The sequence below is a fragment of the Ailuropoda melanoleuca genome, chromosome 12 (genome assembly GCF_002007445.2).
Source record: "Ailuropoda melanoleuca isolate Jingjing chromosome 12, ASM200744v2, whole genome shotgun sequence".
NCBI classification, from domain to species: Eukaryota; Metazoa; Chordata; class Mammalia; order Carnivora; family Ursidae; genus Ailuropoda; species Ailuropoda melanoleuca.
In genome coordinates, this window is record NC_048229.1 from 66,996,450 (window position 1) to 67,017,862 (window position 21,413).

The following is a 21,413-nucleotide window of genomic DNA, read 5'->3' on the forward strand; positions in this document are numbered from 1 at the left end:
GTGTCCCGTAGGTTTTGGACCATTGTGTTTTCATTCTTGTTGGTCTCCATAAATTGTTTAAATTGATTTTTGAGTTCCTGGTATATCAAATCATTCTTGAGCAGGATGTTTCTTGGTCTCCAAGTGTTTGAGTTTCTTCCAATTTTTTCCTTGTGATTGAGTTCCAATTTAAAAGCATTGTGGTCTGAGAATATGCAGGGAATAATTTCAGTCTTTTGGCATCGGTTGAGACCTGTTTTGTGACCCAGAACATGATCTATTCTGAGAATGTTCCATGTGCATTAGAATAGAATGAGTATTCTTTTGTTCTGGGGTGTAGTGTTCTATATATATCTATGAGGTCCACCTGGTCTAGTATGGCATTCAAAGCTCTTCTTCGTTGATTTTCTGCTTAGGTGATCTATCTATTGCTGATAGTGGAGTGTTGAGGTCCCCTACTATTAACTTATTTTTATCTATATGTCTCTTTATTGTGGTTAAGAGTTGGCTTGTGTATCTTGCTGCTCCCCTGTTGGGGGCATATATATTTATAATTGTCATATCCACTTGTTGTATACATCCTTTAAGAATAATATAGTGCCCTTCTGTATCTCTACTATAGTCTTTAGTTTAAAATGCAATCTGTCTGATATGAGAATTGCTACCCCAGCTTTCTTTTGAGGTCCATTGGCATGAAAGATGGTTTTCCATCCCTTTACTTTCAGTCTGGATATATCTTTAGGTTCAAAGTGAGTCTCTTGTAGACAGCAAATGGATGGGTCATGTCTTCTTATCCAATCTGCAACCCCCTGGCATTTTATGGGAGCATGTAGGCCATTCACATTGAGAGTGATTATTGAGAGATATGATTTTAATGATGTCATGTTTCCTGTAAAGTCTTTGTTTCTATAGATTGTAACTTTCTGTTCTGTATCACTCTTGGGGCCTTTTTACTTTTATAGAACCCCCCTTAATATCTCCTGTAGGCCTGGTTTCATGGTTACGAAATTGGTCAGTGACTGGCGACTCTGGAAGGTCCTTATCTCTCCATCAATTCTGAATGACAGCCTTGCTGGATAAAGGATCCTTGGCTGCATGTTTTTCTCTGAAAGAGCTTTAAAAATGCCCCCCCCCCAAGCCTTTCTCTCCTTCCAGGTCTGTGGAGACAGGTCTGACATAATCCTGATACCTTCGCCTTGGTATGTGAGAAATTTCTTTGCCCTGGCCACTTTCAATACCGTATCCTTGGATCTAATATTTGTGAATTGCACTATGATGTGACGTGGCGTAGGTTTGTCGTGATTGAGCTTGGGAGGGGTCCTCTCTGCCTCTTGGACATGAATGCTTGTTTCCTTTGCTAGATTAGGGATGTTTTCAGCTACAATTTGTTCAAATATCTCTTCTAGACCTCTGTTTTTCTCCTCGCCCTCATGGATGCCGATGATTCTGACATTGGAACGTTTCATTGAGTCAGTAATCTCCCATAACCTACGTTCTTGAGATTGGATTTTTTTTGAGCCACGTTTCTGTTTTAGCTTTCTCTTCTACTAACCCATCCTCCAATTCGCTGATTCGTTCTTCTGCCTCATTTACCCTGGCCATTAGAGCATCTAGTTTTGACTGCATTTGATTCATAGCATTTTTAATTTCTGCCAGATTCGCTCTCATTTCTGCCCTTAGAGATTCTATATTCTCATTAATATTTTCGATAATATTTTTTACATCATCTTGACCATTGTTACTCTGAACTCCATTTCTGATAATTTGGTTATATCCATATCCATCAGTTCTGTGCCAGAGGCCACAGACTCATTGTCTTTTCTTTGCTAGGGTGATTTCTCCTTCTCGTCCATTCTGATGAGGAGAGGTTGTGGGGCTGTCCAGAGACCAAATTATTGACCAGGACTCATGCAGAGTGCACTTGTTTCATAGGGACCTTAGGGATGTGGACTTCTTGATTTTTCAGCCTGCCTTCTGGGGGAGGGGCCTGCCACGCTGATACTCAGGCGACCCTGTTTGGGTAGAGTCTCTCTGTCCCCTGCGAGGGGGGATGGGGATGGGCACACTGTGAGCCGGTATTTCCAGGCTTTTGTTCTTTGGGGGCTTTCCCTGGCGGTTTTCTGTGCCTCTTTTGAGAGTCAGAGAAGCAGTGGCCGAATCCCAGCCTCTGTCTCAGAACAGAGAGATCGCAGTCCGCTCTCCACTGAGCTCTTCTGGACACTTTAACTCTGTTTCTGTTGGTGCTGCTAAAAACCCTGCAGCGTCTGGGTTGTGCGCCCCACAGCCAGTGTCCCAGCCCTCACATCCAGGGCCGGCACGTCTCTGTCCTTTGTGTTTTTAACACCCCCAGCTGCCAGCCGCCAGCCGTCCCCGCGTGCTCCGGAGCTCCGTTTCAATGTGGTTGGCGCACACTCTGGAGCTCCAGTTTTCAGACTGGCTGTGCGCATTCCCAGGCTCACGGTCTCAGTCTGCTCTCTCGCGGGTGCCGGTCCGCGAGTTAGCCCGCTCCCCAGTGCATGTGGCTACCGCTTCCCAGCGCTGGAGCGCAAAGGCTCCCTCCTCCTTCTGTTTATTTTCCAATATCTGTGCATGGATTCATGGCTCCCCGCTTCATACCTCAATACTCAGTGCTGGAGATGTTCATTTGTGGATATCCAGATGTATCTTCCTGTGTCTCAGGCTGATTCCATGGGTGTTCAGGATGGTCTGGTACCTATCCAGCTTGACTCAGGGGACCAGCTGAAAAAGGGGACCCCTACTCCTCTGCCATCTTAACTCCTCCTCCTGTTTTTCCCTCTTTTGTTTCACATTTAGTTTATATACTGGTATTATGTAATGTATATATTTTCCAAGCTGTATTAATTTCTTTCTCAAAGAAGGTAGGATATAAATAAATAAACCTCAAAGTTATAGTCTTGCCTACAGAAGTGTAAGCTGTAGAACTGCCAAACAAAATTAAATCAGTTCTATCTTTCATATGGTTGCTGTTTTTAGTTCAATAGAAAAAAAATGCATAGTGACATTAGTAAATTTTAACATATAAACCTATAGAAGAGAATTTAATTTTTCAGGGTAGGGAACATCTATGGTGTAGTGTGTCTAGCATATCTTTTCTGGAACTTTCTATTTCCTTTCTAAAGTTCAACACATCTCTTGGTCCCAGATGTGCACAGGAATACTTAGCTATTTGCCCAAGCTGGACATATCCCCACATACCTAGGCAGAGTTAATATGCCCAGGAATATACACATGGCTCATTAGTTGGGCCAGTGAGAATCTTCCCTAAGAATTTTGGATTTGAGATTGAAAGATTAAGATTGAAGCTGTGAAATGTACAACTCCCTAGCTCTAGACAGCCATGTTTTTCTTTATGTGAGTAAACCCAGACTGAAGTAATATAGAAGATTAAGCTGGCCCATGATGATAGATGGGATATGAGAAAAAAAACCTGTACAAGTTCTAACTGTGTCTTTGTCCTTCATTTTATACAATTCTTTCTTGGACTCAGTAAGATACCCCAGTGTCATTGTAGTAAGTTTCTTATTTTGCTAAGCCAATTCAAGATAGTTTTGGTCACTTCTAACCAGAAGAACCCCAAGTGATACAGTTAATTATAGGTAAGGTAAGTAGTAGGAAGTACACGTGGGTGTAGATAGAATCCATATCCTTACCCTAATGAACCAAATATACAAAGCTCTTATTCCTAGAATTAAATTATAAAGATATACAAATTGATGAGTAGTTAAGAATATGTAACAGTTCTCCTTAAAGCAGTTTTCTTCAGGTTTAGACTGTTTCAGGTTTTTTAATATTCTTATTTCAGAATCTGATGCCTATGGTTTTATAGGAGGCAATGAAACCAGAGCTAATAATAATATCAGGCTATGTTTGAATTAAAAAGCCCTTGGAATAGAATGAACTTTAGTGTAATATACATTGTTCCATGTGACTAAATGTTTACCAAGTCCCCAGGGACAAAGATTTTATCACTGGCAGAGTGTAGCAGCAAGAGCTTTCGTCTTCTCTTGCAATCAGTGTTTTGTTTAATGTTTAAAAATATTTGGCAAACACAACAGAAGAAAGGTTGTAGATGTTACCTTTAATTAGACTTTAAAAATTAATATGGTGAAACAGTGTGCTGGGGTTTACCCTTTTGCTATTGACCAGATAAAGTGAAGCCCGAGTACTTGTCTTAACTCTTATTTTGTTCTTAAAGAAGGTAGAAATTGTTTGTTCTAAGTGATACTGTGACTAGTTGCATTTTTAAGAGTGTGTGTGTGTGTGTGTGTGTGTTTTGTGTGTACACAATCTATGTTCAATAATACAAGGATTTTTTAATGAGAAGAATTTTTCAAATAAAACATAACAAGTAATCACAGACCAAATATTTCTACCAATAATCTCACATTTTTTCCCCAAAACAAAGATGCTAGATGCAGGAAAACTGATTACTTTGGTTTTTATCTGCTTTCCTAAGCCCTTGGCAACTTCTAATGGATGTACAAAGGAAACAGCAAATAGAGAATACAAAGTAGTCTTGATAACACACAAAGTGAAAGTATAATTTTTCAGGTGTTTAATTAACTAAAAAGTCAAAGCACATATTTCTTGCAGCTTCAGTATTAATTTGATGCCACAAGGTGACTTGGGGTCTTTCTTGAGAACCAATGACTTTTGACTTCTCTCTGGGATCAATGCTCCAAACCACCAATCCACATGACAACCAGCTCCATTAAGAAAACTCTTCTACCCTTTACATACTGTTGTGGTTTCTACCAAGACAAAATAAAAGCCTTGGAAATGAACCACTCTTTTCTGATATATCAGGACTTGGGTTCCTTTGGTGGGGTGGGGTTGGGGGATCAAACACAATCCATGCAGATATTCTTGTCTGCTAGTCAGGCCCTCCTCACTTAACTGAGGACTCAAACTAAACAATTCCTACTAAATCTGCATCTGGAACCACGAGCATCTGTTAGGCCTAATGATAAAAGTATAGAGTTTAGATCTAGACAGAACTGAGTAAAAATCATTACTCCTATCTTTAATATCTGTACATCCTTGAGAAAATTATTCAGCCTCTCAGTCTTGCTTTTCTTATCTACCACAAAGGGTTATAATGGGATATTATATCTGAACTACCTTTTTTAATACCAGGCATTTTTATTTTCTCTAACATTCCTTAATTCCACCATGTTCCATATTTCTGTCATCCTTGGTCATGAACTCAAATACTAGCCCCTGTCATAGTCCTTTCTTTTATCTTAAACTTTCATCCAAGTAATGCTCTGTGCTTGGTCTCATGATCTTCCGATGCTTTTGCTCCTTTCCATTGTGCCCTGTAGAACTTGTCCTATAAGAAAAAAATTACCTTAAGTCTTCAGGCTTTTCAGAGAGTTATTCTTGCACTGGTTTCACATTTGGAGCTATCCTAAGAATTTGATTACCCCTAGATCCCTCTTGAGTGAAAACTACTTTGTCTTCCTTATTATACATCCACATTTCTGGGACATTGGTCGCTAAGTATTGTTCAGGTTCCTTTTTGCTGTTTATAACCTATCATTCCTCTGTCTTCTGCTGAAAATAATCCTGTAACACAACTATCTTTCAACTCTCTGACTGTCTTGCTTTCTTGTGGTTATCTACCAATCTCTAAGTTAGTTTTCTATGTTAAGTAAGGGCTTATATCAGGCTGAGGGCTTTTCCCCTTAATTTCGTATAATTTTCTCATTCTAGATGCCATCAATATACTCATTGGAGATGTCCTGTCTGATAACATAGATACATAGTTTCCTGACATCCTTAACTTCAGTTATCTTCTGTGTCTTGATGGCTCCATCCCTGAAATCTCATCTGCTATTGTACGGTATCTGGAGATAATGTACAAGCCAGCCAGTCAATTGTTTTCTGCATGTATTCCATCTCAGTTCACCCAGGTGAAAGTCTTAGCAGTTACACTACTACAGCATACTAGAAATCACTGACTACTAATTTTGTTCTTATTGATAGCCTGCCAGTGGTGAGTGAATCAACTCTAGAATCTCACCCTTAGATGTACTTTCTGGGACCACATCTGTCATCAGTTCTCTTAGATGAGAAGAAAAGCACCTCAAGAAAGCAGAGCTTAAGAAAGTGATTCGTGTGTGGTGATTTATTAAGAGAGTACTCTTCAAAAGAAAGTGAGGAAAGCAGGAAATGGCAGAGGAAGAAGATAGGGAAAGCGTGGTTTCAAAAGAAGTCTAGTGTTAGCTTGATCCCATGGGGAGCTCTAGAAAGTAAATGGTACCACAGAATTATCCCTCTTATGGGACAGTCCCTCTGTGAGTCCAAAATGTGATAGCTTGGTTTTTGTAAACTTGTATTTGTTACTCAACTGTGTGGGCCTCCCAAGGTGGTTGTTCTATAACCCAGGAATTACTGGGCAAAGAAACTCTAACAGGGGGTAAAATTGGTAATCACCAATTTTAATTGGGTTCCTAGTATTCCATTGTAAGATTACACTTATATTTCATTTAGCTAGAATCATAATTAATAGTTTCCAGTTTTTTTCTATTGTAAACCAAATGTTTACAATACAAATCATTTTCTAAATAATTGGGCATGTCGTTTTTTTAAGCAGTAACGAGATAATTAGCAAATAGAACAAAACCTTAGATCATCAGCTTTTTACTAATGTCATGCCAATACAATTAAGGATGATGGAGTTAAATTTTGGTTTTAAAGATAGAAATATGTTAAAGTCGTTACATGGATATAGAGATGAGAAAGTGTTCCATTAAGATGGAACCAAATGTGGAAAGAAAATTTTGATAACTAAAAAAGAGTGGAAGTTTAAATTTGTTAGGGAATAAATACATGTTTAGATACCCACATGAATTTTCTAATCCCTTAACAAATATATTGAAATATAAGACTTGGCTGAAAAGCAGGTTGAGGGATCCTCTTATTGGCTCAAGTATATGAAATCAGACCTATATGCCCTAATTAGGCCATAATAAGTAATATAAGAATGTGGATACACCCCTAAATGAAAAAGAGACATCTCACACACACGCATGCACGCACGCACATGCACAAACTGCCCAAAAATAAGTAAGTTAAGGGGGATGGATTAAAAAAAAAGAAGAAAAGAAAGTTGTGTGTAAAGCTAACACTAGGGATTTAGGTAAAGGGAAAATTGAAGGAAAAAATGTATGCTTTCTTCCAAGATTTTTGAGGATGTATCATAAGATATCCATGTGGGGGAAGCAAAATACTTAGGGAAAAAAAAGAAGGAATGAATTAATGTAAGATGAAAACTGATAACTGAAGTGTCTGAGGTGTTCAATTTTTGAAGAAAAATACCTCTTAGCTATAAGGATACATATATGATTGTATAAACAAAAAAGATAAACTCTTTTCATAAAATTCACAGAAGCAGTTACCCTATGGGAGAGAAAAAAAAAAACCGTATAGAAGTAACTGTTACTGTTCCCAGTAGTTGCTTTTTTAAATCTGGTTAGTGAGTATGTACATGTTGTTTCTAAATTATGTGTTCAAAACATACCTTTAGAAGTCTGATATTATTTCCTCATAAAAATATAACTAAAAATAGTTTTTAATACAATAAAATAATTTTAAATAACCAATAAATTAAAAAGAAATCACAGTTATAAATGTAAAGGAGGAACAAAATAGTGTTGCTCATTTCATATGAACCATGAATTGGTTCAACTTACCAATTCCAAAATACTTAAAATAGAAACATTCTAAATTAATTTTTAAAATTTAATAGAATATTGTCATGATAAATTGGTATCTAAAATTTAAACTTGCATGACAGAATTTGGAATAAGAGATCTTTGATAAGTTTACATAATGGACGTGAGAACATCATAATGAGGCTTCCCTGGTGTTAGACCACATTTAGGAAATGTAGCAAATACAGAAGGGTAGAAAACTGGCTGCAAACATATTGTTAATCTTCAAAAAATGATCATAATGGTAATTTAGCATTAATATTTTTAAAAAAGTAGTGACCCTGAGTATGATTCTGTTGTTAGTCCACCATCAGCCACTCCTAAAATAATGAAATAAATATCAAGTGGAAAAAAAGTGTTACATTCTTAAGACTATAGCAAGACTGTGTAGATGTGAAACATTAGAATTTTAAAATATAAGCAAATCGTTGTAGAAAAACTTCATTAATGATTTATAAGAGAGGATACACATCATGTTAATTAAATTTACAGATGATACTAAATTGAATAGTGTTGACAAAACCAGTGAGGGCAGATAAAAGGGACCTAAAGTGGTTAGAAATATGGGCAGGAAATGAAATGTGATTCAACCTGGAAAAATGTAGCTAATACATCTGGGGAAAAATAATCAGAAACACAGCCATTCAATTGGCAGGATATATAGTACTTGGAAAGCAGTAATACCAAGAGACTTTGAGATGATAGTGGGTAGCAAATTATATATGATCTTGTAATCCAATATGAGAGTAAAATCAGTCAATGAGATTTTAGTCTGTATATGCAAAAGCTTCACGTTGTATGGCTCAAAGATAAAAGTTACTTAAACGGTACTGCTGAAATCATAACACGAATACCAGTTTAAGGGGTAAATACCTCACTAAGTAAATTGAGTAGTGCTCAAACTAGAAAATAAATACATAGTAGGCTTTAGACTTTCACTTGAAGGAAAATATTAAAATAACAAAATGTGTATTTGTCCATCTCTAAGTCCAGTTATGATAACATTTCACAAATATTTGAAAGATGTAAACATCATGGAAGCCAAGTCATTTTTAAGGATAGAATAAGGGGTTTATAGTCAAGTAATGGGATGAAATTAAGTAACGGAAATTTAAGACTGAATCTGGGAAATGTTTCCTGACAGTGAAATCTATTAGTCTCTGGAATGGATTCCCTAGAGGAGTGAGGGGAAGTTCCATTGCTCTAGTCATTGGACTAGATCAAGGCTTGGACAACACATTATTTAAAAAAAAAAAAAGGTAAAAACTAAATTGACCATTTTGCATTGGCAGGGATGCACACAATAACATTGTTGGGTCTCATCTAATTGTTGTAGACAGTCTCAGACTTTTCGGACATATCCTATTATTAAGGAACTGCATGCTATTTTTTTAATGAATGATTTCTAAAAGACCCAATTTATATTTTCTAGCTCATGGACTTCAATTTCCTGGATTTTTTTTTTTCCTTCCAAGTCCTAGGAAGGCTAGAAAAGAAAACACCCCTCCTTTCCCCTGTTGATGAGATATGGCCTTAAATATTCCAAGCCTTTTGCATCAAATCAGATGAGGTAGCTAAAGTCTCACTTACACCAGTGCATTGAAAACATATTTTTACTGCAGTTTTGCAACCACAACTATGCAATATATAAAAATTCATTCACATCCTTTTCTGGGTTAATCCAGAGAGAGATTTTTACCAGATGGTGTCCTGGAGGTACTATTTGCTTTTAGCAAAGCAATATAACTGAATTTGAAAAATATAGAATTAAAGTATGCATTTCATCCCAACATTAAAACATTCCATCAATTGTGGTCTTAAATTATCTAAAGTTTTTCTATAACTTTGTTCTGTGTCACAGCAGAGTGAAATGAATGTGGAAGAATACTTGTAAGCAACAATCAGTTTTAATCCAAAGTGTGATTCTCCTAATCAAAAAACAAATTAAAATTAAATTTTGTGCCAGACTTGAAGAGGTAAAATTTTATATATACGTATACTTATGTTTTAAAGTGTGTGTGTGTGTGTATGTATATATCTATAGGTATAATACCATATTTCACACAATTAGTTCTTGTTATTATTTCTGTAGAAAAAAGTAAAGAACATAAGAAGTAGAAAGATCAGTAGGAGAAGAAAGGGAAGAAGAAAGGGGGGGTAAACAGAAGGGGGAATGAACCATAAGAGACTATGGAGTCTGGGAAACAAACTGAGGGCTTCAGAGGGGAGGGGAGTGGGGGAATGGGATAGGCTGTTGATGGGTATTGAAGAGGGCACGTATTCCATGGTGCACTGGATGTTATATGCAAGTAATGAATCATGGAACTTTACGACAAAAACTAGGGATATACTGTATGGTGACTAACATAATTTAATAAAAAATTATTATATTAAAAAAAAAGTAAAGAAAATAGAGGCTCCTATTCCCAAGTGCTTNGAGGCTCCTATTCCCAACAGCCTAGCTGGAGAGAATATGTAAAAAGCAAATATAGGTGGTACAGATATATGTCAGTTATTTAACAAAAGCATTTAGATGAAATTGTGTAAATTATGTAGAAAATGACAAATAGATTTGATTCAGTGGAGTGGGGAATCTGTTGAGGTCTAATAAAAAATGAGCTGGTGAGCTGAGACTGCAGAGTTGTAATGGTGTATTAGGGTTCTCCAGAGAAACAGAACCAATAGGATGGAGACAAGTTAGATAGATAGATGATTGATTGATCGACAGATTTACATTGATATATCTATGTTTATTGTGAGTATGGAGGCTAGCAAGTCTAAAATCTGCAGAGCGTTGTTCTAATTTAAAGGCTTTCAATCAGGAAGACCTGATATTACAGTTTGAAGGCCATTAGGCAGAATTCTCTCTTATGGGGGAGAGTCAGACTTCTGTTCCATTCAGACCTGCAACTAGTTAGATGAAGATCACCCACATTTTGGAGTGCAATTTGCTTTATTCAGTCTACTGATTTAAATGTTAATCTCATCCAAAACCACCTCATCGAAACACTCAGAATGTTTGACCACATAATTTTGGCACTGCATGGCCCAGTCAAGTTGACATATAAAATTAACTGTCACAGAGACTAAAGTATTTGATTTATAGAGAACAATTCTAAGTTTTTGGGTAGGAAAATAACATAATAGAAATAGCACTTGAGAACTATTCTAATAGCAGTAAATAGAAAAGATGGGAGAAACAGACTTGATTCAAGAGAAGCTGGTAGCTTTGGAAATAAAAGAAAGGAGATCCAAAAGACATTTCTGAGGGGGAAAGGATCATGTCTTGTACATGAACTACAAATGTAGAGAGTCTACTGATTTGTTTTTAAAGACAGACAGCAATCTGGTGATTTAGAGTTCAGTAAAAATGTGGACATTGAGATTTCTCTGTTTTATTTTGTTGCCAAAATGATTTCTTTTGTCCACCCCTGAAAAAACAACTTTGAAAAACCAGTTTTATTTCTCTTCACCTTTAAATATATTAAGAATATATTTAATTTGTGGGAAATAAATGATCAGTTCTGATTCTGATATAATTAAAGTACAATATAACATGTCATATATAATTAAATAATGTATTATGAATTTTAGGTGTTAACAAGCCATCCAAGTAGAAGTGAGTTACATAAATTATGTAAGTATGTAGAGTTAAAAACTGCCCTTTTTTTCTTATTGACTAAGTAGTATTGCTCTAGAACTGTCACAGAACTAGAGCACCTGTTTTTTAGTTTTGGGATGTTTACATATTTTTTTTGCTTTTGTTGCAAACAAAATTCAAAAGTCCCTAATCCAGGTAGGTAAGAAAAAGAAACATAAATTAGAGGTAAATCTTGACTTTAGAGTAATTCACACTTTTTTTTTTTTAAAGATTTTATTTATTTGACAGAGAGAGAGAGACAGCCAGCGAGAGAGGGAACACAAGCAGGGGGAGTGGGAAAGGGAGAAGCAGGCTCATAGCAGAGGAGCCTGATGTGGGGCTCGATCCCATAACGCCGGGATCACGCCCTGAGCCAAAGGCAGACGCTTAACCGCTGTGCCACCCAGGCGCCCCGTAATTCACACTTTTAAATAGCATGCCTTAAATCTAATCTCAGAAGCAGAACTCAAATTTACTAAATAGAATTCTTATGTTTGTCTGTTACTAACATAAGACAATTCTGAGCTATTATTACATGGTGGTACCCTACCGAGTAGCAAATACTTCCAACTTGTGGAGTTTTTACTTCCTTGTATTTATTCAATTATTTGTGTTGCTTTTGCTGCAACTTTCAAATTCTTCTCTCCCAAACCCTGTAGAGCTTCCTTAGATGCCAATATTGAAGAAAGTGCAAGAGTCTGAATGGGAGAGGTCTGAATCTCCACTCGGCTTCAACCAGGGCAGCTCCAGATTATTTTTATTTTATTGAGTTTTTAAAAAAGATTGCTTTTGTTCATTCCTGAAAAAAACAATTTTGAAAACCACAATTTTATTTCACTTTATTCATCAATATATTAGAAATATTTCTGTCAAAGATTATTCTGAAAAGCAAAGCTATGTTCTAGATATTTCATAACCTGTATTTAGCTCTTAGGAATAGACCCCTTTTATAAACATAAAACCATGATTCCACTTTTTTAAACAGAATTATCGAGATATCATTCTCATACCATGCCATTCTCCCATTTTCAGTGTACAGTTCCGTGGTTTTGATTATAATCAGTTATGTAATTATCACCACAATTGATCTTAGGACATTTACATCTCCCCAGAAAAAAAATCCATCCCCATTTCCCCCTAACTCTCCCAGCCATCTTAGCCCTAATCTACTTTTTGTTTCTATGGATTTATCTATTCTGGATGTTTCACATAAAAGGAATCATATGATATGCAGTCTTTTGTGACTGGTTTCTTTCACAAAGCATAATGTTTATTGGTTAGCTGTATTGTAACATGCATCAATACTTCATTCCTTTTTAATCTTGGATAATATTCCATTGTGTGTATATTACCACAGTTTACTATTATGATATAATTTTTGCACATTTGACGTACATTCCAATTTTTAGAAACATATTATANAAGCATTTAGATGAAATTGTGTAAATTATGTAGAAAATGACAAATAGATTTGATTCAGTGGAGTGGGGAATCTGTTGAGGTCTAATAAAAAATGAGCTGGTGAGCTGAGACTGCAGAGTTGTAATGGTGTATTAGGGTTCTCCAGAGAAACAGAACCAATAGGATGGAGACAAGTTAGATAGATAGATGATTGATTGATCGACAGATTTACATTGATATATCTATGTTTATTGTGAGTATGGAGGCTAGCAAGTCTAAAATCTGCAGAGCGTTGTTCTAATTTAAAGGCTTTCAATCAGGAAGACCTGATATTACAGTTTGAAGGCCATTAGGCAGAATTCTCTCTTATGGGGGAGAGTCAGACTTCTGTTCCATTCAGACCTGCAACTAGTTAGATGAAGATCACCCACATTTTGGAGTGCAATTTGCTTTATTCAGTCTACTGATTTAAATGTTAATCTCATCCAAAACCACCTCATCGAAACACTCAGAATGTTTGACCACATAATTTTGGCACTGCATGGCCCAGTCAAGTTGACATATAAAATTAACTGTCACAGAGACTAAAGATGTATTTGATTTATAGAGAACAATTCTAAGTTTTTGGGTAGGAAAATAACATAATAGAAATAGCACTTGAGAACTATTCTAATAGCAGTAAATAGAAAAGATGGGAGAAACAGACTTGATTCAAGAGAAGCTGGTAGCTTTGGAAATAAAAGAAAGGAGATCCAAAAGACATTTCTGAGGGGGAAAGGATCATGTCTTGTACATGAACTACAAATGTAGAGAGTCTACTGATTTGTTTTTAAAGACAGACAGCAATCTGGTGATTTAGAGTTCAGTAAAAATGTGGACATTGAGATTTCTCTGTTTTATTTTGTTGCCAAAATGATTTCTTTTGTCCACCCCTGAAAAAACAACTTTGAAAAACCAGTTTTATTTCTCTTCACCTTTAAATATATTAAGAATATATTTAATTTGTGGGAAATAAATGATCAGTTCTGATTCTGATATAATTAAAGTACAATATAACATGTCATATATAATTAAATAATGTATTATGAATTTTAGGTGTTAACAAGCCATCCAAGTAGAAGTGAGTTACATAAATTATTTAAGTATGTAGAGTTAAAAACTGCCCTTTTTTTCTTATTGACTAAGTAGTATTGCTCTAGAACTGTCACAGAACTAGAGCACCTGTTTTTTAGTTTTGGGATGTTTACATATTTTTTTTGCTTTTGTTGCAAACAAAATTCAAAAGTCCCTAATCCAGGTAGGTAAGAAAAAAAAACATAAATTAGAGGTAAATCTTGACTTTAGAGTAATTCACACTTTTTTTTTTTTTAAAGATTTTATTTATTTATTTGACAGAGAGAGAGAGAGACAGCCAGCGAGATAGGGAACACAAGCAGGGGGAGTGAGAGAGGGAGAAGCAGACTCATAGCAGAGGAGCCTGATGTGGGGCTCGATCCCATAACGCCGGGATCACACCCTGAGCCGAAGGCAGACGCTTAACCGCTGTGCCACCCAGGCGCCCCATAATTCACACTTTTAAATAGCATGCCTTAAATCTAATCTCAGAAGCAGAACTCAAATTTACTAAATAGAATTCTTATGTTTGTCTGTTACTAACATAAGACAATTCTGAGCTATTATTACATGGTGGTACCCTACCGAGTAGCAAATACTTCCAACTTGTGGAGTTTTTACTTCCTTGTATTTATTCAATTATTTGTGTTGCTTTTGCTGCAACTTTCAAATTCTTCTCTCCCAAACCCTGTAGAGCTTCCTTAGATGCCAATATTGAAGAAAGTGCAGGAGTCTGAATGGGAGAGGTCTGAATCTCCACTCGGCTTCAACCAGGGCAGCTCCAGATTATTTTTATTTTATTGAGTTTTTAAAAAAGATTGCTTTTGTTCATTCCTGAAAAAAACAATTTTGAAAACCACAATTTTATTTCACTTTATTCATCAATATATTAGAAATATTTCTGTCAAAGATTATTCTGAAAAGCAAAGCTATGTTCTAGATATTTCATAACCTGTATTTAGCTCTTAGGAATAGACCCCTTTTATAAACATAAAACCATGATTCCACTTTTTTAAACAGAATTATCGAGATATCATTCTCATACCATGCCATTCTCCCATTTTCAGTGTACAGTTCCGTGGTTTTGATTATAATCAGTTATGTAATTATCACCACAATTGATCTTAGGACATTTACATCTCCCCAGAAAAAAAATCCATCCCCATTTCCCCCTAACTCTCCCAGCCATCTTAGCCCTAATCTACTTTTTGTTTCTATGGATTTATCTATTCTGGATGTTTCACATAAAAGGAATCATATGATATGCAGTCTTTTGTGACTGGTTTCTTTCACAAAGCATAATGTTTATTGGTTAGCTGTATTGTAACATGCATCAATACTTCATTCCTTTTTAATCTTGGATAATATTCCATTGTGTGTATATTACCACAGTTTACTATTATGATATAATTTTTGCACATTTGACGTACATTCCAATTTTTAGAAACATATTATATACAAGGACAGATTACATGAAAACCATGTAAAATTTTCAACTGATTCAGATGTAATTACTATGTACAAGGTGATATGCTAGGTATCATAAGAGAGACCAAAAGAAGATAAAGTGCTAACTAAGCTCCTTCCCATATTTTCTAATATTCTAACTTCAGTATTCTGTGGGTAAGCTATATTATTTTTTAATCCCAAAGAATTAGGACTTTATGCAAGTCACTTAACCTTTATGGGATTCAATTTACTTATCTGAAAAACAGAATGATAATAATAGAAAAGTATAAATGAAATACTATGTATAAAGTGTTTAAATGGGACTCGAAACACAGTTATTTCTCAGTAAATGTTCTAAGATCAGAAAACAAATTTATTGCCCTCCAGGACCACACTTTTTAATATAGCTACTACGNACTATTCTAATAGCAGTAAATAGAAAAGATGGGAGAAACAGACTTGATTCAAGAGAAGCTGGTAGCTTTGGAAATAAAAGAAAGGAGATCCAAAAGACATTTCTGAGGGGGAAAGGATCATGTCTTGTACATGAACTACAAATGTAGAGAGTCTACTGATTTGTTTTTAAAGACAGACAGCAATCTGGTGATTTAGAGTTCAGTAAAAATGTGGACATTGAGATTTCTCTGTTTTATTTTGTTGCCAAAATGATTTCTTTTGTCCACCCCTGAAAAAACAACTTTGAAAAACCAGTTTTATTTCTCTTCACCTTTAAATATATTAAGAATATATTTAATTTGTGGGAAATAAATGATCAGTTCTGATTCTGATATAATTAAAGTACAATATAACATGTCATATATAATTAAATAATGTATTATGAATTTTAGGTGTTAACAAGCCATCCAAGTAGAAGTGAGTTACATAAATTATGTAAGTATGTAGAGTTAAAAACTGCCCTTTTTTTCTTATTGACTAAGTAGTATTGCTCTAGAACTGTCACAGAACTAGAGCACCTGTTTTTTAGTTTTGGGATGTTTACATATTTTTTTGCTTTTGTTGCAAACAAAATTCAAAAGTCCCTAATCCAGGTAGGTAAGAAAAAGAAACATAAATTAGAGGTAAATCTTGACTTTAGAGTAATTCACACTTTTTTTTTTTTAAAGATTTTATTTATTTGACAGAGAGAGAGAGACAGCCAGCGAGAGAGGGAACACAAGCAGGGGGAGTGGGAAAGGGAGAAGCAGGCTCATAGCAGAGGAGCCTGATGTGGGGCTCGATCCCATAACGCCGGGATCACGCCCTGAGCCAAAGGCAGACGCTTAACCGCTGTGCCACCCAGGCGCCCCGTAATTCACACTTTTAAATAGCATGCCTTAAATCTAATCTCAGAAGCAGAACTCAAATTTACTAAATAGAATTCTTATGTTTGTCTGTTACTAACATAAGACAATTCTGAGCTATTATTACATGGTGGTACCCTACCGAGTAGCAAATACTTCCAACTTGTGGAGTTTTTACTTCCTTGTATTTATTCAATTATTTGTGTTGCTTTTGCTGCAACTTTCAAATTCTTCTCTCCCAAACCCTGTAGAGCTTCCTTAGATGCCAATATTGAAGAAAGTGCAAGAGTCTGAATGGGAGAGGTCTGAATCTCCACTCATTCAACCAGGGCAGCTCCAGATTATTTTTATTTTATTGAGTTTTTAAAAAAGATTGCTTTTGTTCATTCCTGAAAAAAACAATTTTGAAAACCACAATTTTATTTCACTTTATTCATCAATATATTAGAAATATTTCTGTCAAAGATTATTCTGAAAAGCAAAGCTATGTTCTAGATATTTCATAACCTGTATTTAGCTCTTAGGAATAGACCCCTTTTATAAACATAAAACCATGATTCCACTTTTTTAAACAGAATTATCGAGATATCATTCTCATACCATGCCATTCTCCCATTTTCAGTGTACAGTTCCGTGGTTTTGATTATAATCAGTTATGTAATTATCACCACAATTGATCTTAGGACATTTACATCTCCCCAGAAAAAAAATCCATCCCCATTTCCCCCTAACTCTCCCAGCCATCTTAGCCCTAATCTACTTTTTGTTTCTATGGATTTATCTATTCTGGATGTTTCACATAAAAGGAATCATATGATATGCAGTCTTTTGTGACTGGTTTCTTTCACAAAGCATAATGTTTATTGGTTAGCTGTATTGTAACATGCATCAATACTTCATTCCTTTTTAATCTTGGATAATATTCCATTGTGTGTATATTACCACAGTTTACTATTATGATATAATTTTTGCACATTTGACGTACATTCCAATTTTTAGAAACATATTATATACAAGGACAGATTACATGAAAACCATGTAAAATTTTCAACTGATTCAGATGTAATTACTATGTACAAGGTGATATGCTAGGTATCATAAGAGAGACCAAAAGAAGATAAAGTGCTAACTAAGCTCCTTCCCATATTTTCTAATATTCTAACTTCAGTATTCTGTGGGTAAGCTATATTATTTTTTAATCCCAAAGAATTAGGACTTTATGCAAGTCACTTAACCTTTATGGGATTCAATTTACTTATCTGAAAAACAGAATGATAATAATAGAAAAGTATAAATGAAATACTATGTATAAAGTGTTTAAATGGGACTCGAAACACAGTTATTTCTCAGTAAATGTTCTAAGATCAGAAAACAAATTTATTGCCCTCCAGGACCACACTTTTTAATATAGCTACTACCCACACTTTAGATGCTCAATGGTCACATGTGACTAGTGGCTTTTGTTGGACAGCACAGATAGGGAATATTTCTATCATTGTAGAAAGTTCTATACAAATTTCAACTTTTATAAGTTCTATAACAACACTGCTATAGGATCTTAAAATGCAGAATTATGGANGCACACTTTAGATGCTCAATGGTCACATGTGACTAGTGGCCATTTTGTTGGACAGCACAGATAGGGAATATTTCTATCATTGTAGAAAGTTCTATACAAATTTCAACTTTTATAAGTTCTATAACAACACTGCTATAGGATCTTAAAATGCAGAATTATGGATAGGACATATACATAACTGCCAAACAAAGAAGAAAATTCTAAGGGAGTGATTTTGACAGTTAGTATCACATATCCTCAGAGTGGGTTGGGATTTCTTCCTTTAATGGTCAAAAGCCTGTGGAGGAGATGCTACTTGAGCTAGACCTTGAAGTATTGGTATACACGGAAAAAGGGATTATTTAGTAGTATCAGATTCAGTGGGTAGATACCAAAGCACAAGGCATTTAAATGAAGAAAAGGATTAATGAGAGAGTACTGAAAATAATACTATGGAATTAGAGAAGGATTATAGAAGGTTTTTCCTTGTGTAAAATTTTGTATGCTTTAAGTCACCATTGGAAGTCATCGGATTTTGAGAAGGGAAAGGATATGTTATGAAGTTCAGTGTGACGAGATGGTTAGGATGGATCACAGACCAGAAGACTTAGTGAGAAGGTGTTGCTACAGGTCAGGTTCAGACAGTCAATAGCCTGAATTATAATAATGACACAGGAACAGAAAGGAAGGTTTGAAAGAATATGAAAGAAGAACCAAGGTGATCGATTGGAATGGGAGAGACTTGATCAATTACTGGGTTTGGAGAATGAGGAAACAAGAAACTAAAAAGGACTGAGGTATGGAGCCTGTAAGAGCAAGCAATAATATGGACACTTCAGAATAAAATATTTTAAGTTCAATTTAAGACCAAAACCAAAATCTTAGTTGGGAATAATTTGCTTTTGTCTCAATGATGAAATTAACTCATGATGATCTAGTTTTAAAAGAGCTGATATTATTTGAATGTCTGTTTTGTACCAGGAACTATATGGGGTGGTAATATAGTTTATCCTTTTTAATACTCACATATAACTGTTTAATGTACATGTATAATAATTATCCATATTTTATAGATAAGAAAATTGAAATTGAGAGAGATTAGTGAGAGGAAACCCACTACTTTTTAGGATCTGCCTATTATATTTTTGTTGGTACAATNTTTCAAAAATGATGATCTAGTTTTAAAAGAGCTGATATTATTTGAATGTCTGTTTTGTACCAGGAACTATATGGGGTGGTAATATAGTTTATCCTTTTTAATACTCACATATAACTGTTTAATGTACATGTATAATAATTATCCATATTTTATAGATAAGAAAATTGAAATTGAGAGAGATTAGTGAGAGGAAACCCACTACTTTTTAGGATCTGCCTATTATATTTTTGTTGGTACAATTTTAATGGTTAAAAAATTCTTCTTGAACTTTGTTTCTCTGTAACTTTACCATTAGTTCTGCTTCTGTTCTGTGAAGTAACTGAACAGTGGCATAACCTCTTCCCTCTTCTCAGGCCTCAAGGCTCTTCACATGTTTTAGGACTTTTTTTTTTAATTAATTAACTTATTTATTTGACAGAGAGAGAGACAGCCAATGAGAGAGGGAACACAAGCAGGGCAAGTGGGAGAGGAAGAAGCAGGCTCCCAGCAGAGGAGCCTGATGGTGGGGCTTGATCCCAGAACGCTGGGATCATGCCCTGAGCCGAAGGCAGGCGCTTAACGACTGAGCCACCCAGGTGCACCAAGGACCTTTATGTCTTCTCTTAATCATCTCTTCTGATGACTAAGCATCCTAACTTCAACATGTCCTNCGGGATCACGCCCTGAGCCGAAGGCAGGCGCTTAACGACTGAGCCACCCAGGCGCACCAAGGACCTTTATGTCTTCTCTTAATCATCTCTTCTGATGACTAAGCATCCTAACTTCAACATGTCCTCTTATAATGTAAGTCTTGCACTAGTTCCCTTCTTTGGATTTACTCTAATTGGTCACTGCCTCTCCTGAAAAATATGGTGTCCAGAATATATCACAGTGTTCCTGGTATGATTTGACCTCTGTAAGATTCAGGGCAACTATTTCTTCTACATATACAGGTATTTTATATGTTGATGTGTTGATAACTAAGGGGCATCTCAGCTGAAATTTTTAACTAGAATTTGGAAATTTAGCGTTGTTGCTCTTTTTTTCGTTTAATAAGTATTTATTTCATACCTAACTTAGGGCATGTACTTTTTAGGTACTCAAAACTAGAAAGGGGATTTTAGTGGTAATTGACCTTAGAGAGAGATAGATAAAAATTGACTATATATGTATATATCTTTATATATCTTTAAGGGAAAATAGTATATCAAGGACGCAGAATGTTTTTGAGTGACTTTCTCTGATAAGAGAGAACTAGGGAAAAGTAGTGAAAGAGGAATGCTAAGTATCTAAATGAAGCAGATATAGAAACAAAGAAAGAGAATTTCAAGATTCTATTGAATGTAAATGGTTAACAGTATCTGAAACTTCAAAGAGGCAGAGGCTACTGGATATAGCAATTAAGAGATTCTTGATTACTTTTCTGTTTAATGAGAGTTAAATCAAGCTTTTAAAACATGTAAGTTTTGGGGCATCTGTGGGGCTCAGTCAGTTAAGGTGCTGCCTTTGGCTCAGGTCATGATCCCAGGGTCCTGGGATCAAGTGCCACCTCGGGCTCTTTGCTCAGGGGGGAGCCTGCTTCTCCCTCCACCTGCCCCTCCACCTGCTTGTTCTCTCTCTCTCTCTGATGAATAAATAAATAAAATCTTTAAAAAATAAAATAAAAGATTTAAGTTTTAGGGGCCCCTGTGTGGTGCAGTCAGTTAAGTTTCCAACTCTTGGTTTTGGCTCAGGTCATGATCTCAGGGTCCTGAGATGGAGTTCTGCCTGGGGCTCCTCACTCAGCAGGGAGTCTACTTAGGATACTCTTCCTCTGCCCCTCCCCTCTGCATTCCCATGCTCACTCGCACACTCTCTCTCTCACTCAAAATAAATAAATATTTAAATAAATAAATAAATAAATAAATAAATAAATAAGGTTTTAGTGTTAAGAAGAGGGAAGTTAGAAATTCTATTATGGGGCACCTGGGTGGCTCAGTCGGTTAAATGTCTGTCTTCAGTTCAGGTCATGATCCAAGGGTCCTAGGATCAAGTTCTGCATCAGGCTCCCTGCTCAGTGGGGAGTCTGCTTCTCCCTATCCGCCCCCCCCCCCCC